Here is a 2,696-nt window from a genome sequence, read left to right as displayed (position 1 = left end):
TTTTTCAAAAATCTTTTTCTTATTTTTATATCAAATTTTCGAAAATAACATAATCAATTAATGTTTTGATTCAAAAATTTGAAGTTTGTTACTTGCTTGTTAAGAAAGATTCAAACTTTAAGTTCTAGAATCATATCTTGTGATTTCTTATGAATCAAGTCATTAATTGTGATTTTAAAAATCAAATCTTTTTCAAAACTAATTTCAATCATATCTTTTCAAAAATATCTTCTTATCTTATCTTTTTCAAAAATATCTTTTCAAAATATCTTTTCTAACTTCCTAACTTCTTATCTTTTCAAAATTTGTTTCAACTAACTAACCAACTTTTTGTTTGTTTCTTAACTTTTTCAAAACTACCTAACTAACTCTCTCTCTCTAATTTTCGAAAATATCTTCCCTTTTTTTCAAAAATTTCTTTCTAATTAACTAATTATTCTTATTTTTATTTTTAATTTTAAAAAAATTTTTCGAAAAAATACTAACAATTTTCAAAAACCATTTTCGAAAATCACTAACTCTTTTTCAAAATAATTTTCGAAAATTATCCCTCCCCCATCTTATTCTATTTATTCATTCATATCCTAACATCTCATCTCACATCTCTGCCATCCTCACAGTTGTGTTTCTTCCATTATATTACATTCTTTGTCTCCCCCTCTTCTTCTACTCACACAGGGATCCCTATACTGTGGTATAAAGGATCTCTATTATTATTATTATTTTTCTGTGCCCTCTTCTTTGTCATATGAGCAGGAGCAAGGATAAGAACATTCTTGTGGAAGCAGATCCAGAACCTGAAAGGACTCTGAAGAGAAAATTAAGAGAAGCTAAAATACAACAATCCAGAGATAACCTTTCAGAAATTTTCGAACAGGAAGAGGAGATGGCAGCCGAAAATAATAATAATGTAAGGAAAATGCTTGGTGACTTTACTGCACCTAATTCCAATTTACATGGAAGAAGCATCTCCATTCCTGCCATTGGAGCAAACAACTTTGAGCTGAAACCTCAATTAGTTTCTCTGATGCAGCAGAACTGCAAGTTTCATGGACTTCCATCTGAAGATCCTTTTCAGTTCTTAACTGAATTCTTGCAGATATGTGATACTGTTAAGACTAATGGAGTAGATCCTGAAGTCTACAGGCTCATGCTTTTCCCTTTTGCTGTAAGAGACAGAGCTAGATTATGGTTGGATTCTCAACCCAAAGACAGCCTGAACTCTTGGGATAAGCTGGTCACGGCTTTCTTAGCCAAGTACTTTCCTCCTCAAAAGCTGAGCAAGCTTAGAGCTGATGTTCAAACCTTCAGACAGAAAGAAGGTGAATCCCTCTATGAAGCTTGGGAAAGATACAAACAGTTGACCAAAAAGTGTCCTTCTGACATGCTTTCAGAATGGACCATCCTGGATATATTCTATGATGGTTTATCTGAGCTATCAAAGATGTCACTAGACACTTCTGCAGGTGGATCCATTCACCTAAAGAAAATGCCTACAGAAGCTCAAGAACTCATTGACATGGTTGCTAATAACCAGTTCATGTACACTTCTGAAAGGAATCCTGTGAATAATGGGACGCCTATGAAGAAGGGAGTTCTTGAAGTTGATACTCTGAATGCCATATTGGCTCAGAATAAAATATTGACTCAGCAAGTCAATATGATCTCTCAGAGTCTGCATGGAATGCAAGCTGCATCCAACAATACTCAAGAGGCTTCTTATGCAGAAGAAGCTTATGATCCTGAGAACCCTGCAATAGCAGAGGTAAATTACTTAGGTGAACCTTATGGAAACACCTATAACTCATCATGGAGAAATCACCCCAATTTCTCATGGAAGGATCAAAAGCCTCAACAAGGCTTTAATAATGGTGGAAGAAACAGGTTTAACAATAATAAACCTTTTCCATCATCCACTCAGCAACAGACAGAGAACTCTGAACAAAATGCTTCTAATTTAGCAAACCTAGTCTCTGATCTATCTAAGGCCACTGTGAGTTTCATGAATGAAACCAGGTCTTCCATTAGAAATTTGGAAGCACAAGTAGGCCAGCTGAGTAAAAGGATCACTGAAATCCCTCCAAGTACTCTCCCAAGCAATACAGAAGAGAATCCAAAAGGAGAGTGCAAGGCCATTGACATAAGCACCATGGCCGAACCTGTGAGGAGAGGAGAGGACGTGAATCCCAAGGAGGAAGACCTCCTGGGACGTCCAGTGGTCAATAAGGAGCTTCCCTCTGAGGAACCAAAGGACTCTGAGGCTCATCTAGAGACCATAGAGATTCCATTGAACCTCTTTATACCCTTCATGAGCTCTGATGAGTATTCCTCTTCTGAAGAGAATGAGGATGTTACTGAAGAGCAAACTGCCAAGTTTCTTGGTGCAATCATGAAGCTGAATGCCAAATTATTTGGCATTGATACTTGGGAAGTTGAACCTCCCTTGTTCATCAATGAACTAAGTGATCTGGATCAACTGACATTGCCTCAGAAGAGACAAGATCCTGGAAAGTTCATAATACCTTGTGCTATAGGCACCATGATCTTTAAGGCTCTATGTGACCTTGGTTCAGGAATAAACCTCATGCCCCTCTCTGTAATAGAGAAACTGGGAATCTATGGGGTGCAAGCTGCTAAAATCTCATTAGAGATGGCAGACAATTCAAGAAAACAGGCTTATGGACAAGTAGAGGACG

At 36.9% G+C, this 2,696-nt stretch overlaps 1 non-coding gene across 1 annotated transcript; it reads right to left on the bottom strand.

Moving 5' to 3' along the window:
- Positions 1 to 1,282: 1,282 nt before the first annotated feature.
- Positions 1,283 to 1,390, bottom strand: LOC112738803 (small nucleolar RNA R71). The gene has a single exon (XR_003169755.1). It is a non-coding gene; the product is annotated as a small nucleolar RNA R71 (small nucleolar RNA).
- Between the last annotated feature and the right edge of the window lie 1,306 nt (positions 1,391 to 2,696).

The sequence above is a fragment of the Arachis hypogaea genome, chromosome 13 (genome assembly GCF_003086295.3).
Source record: "Arachis hypogaea cultivar Tifrunner chromosome 13, arahy.Tifrunner.gnm2.J5K5, whole genome shotgun sequence".
Taxonomy (NCBI): Eukaryota; Viridiplantae; Streptophyta; class Magnoliopsida; order Fabales; family Fabaceae; genus Arachis; species Arachis hypogaea.
The sequence above is the reverse complement of the archived record's forward strand: the minus strand, read 5'-3'. Positions and strand labels throughout refer to the sequence as shown.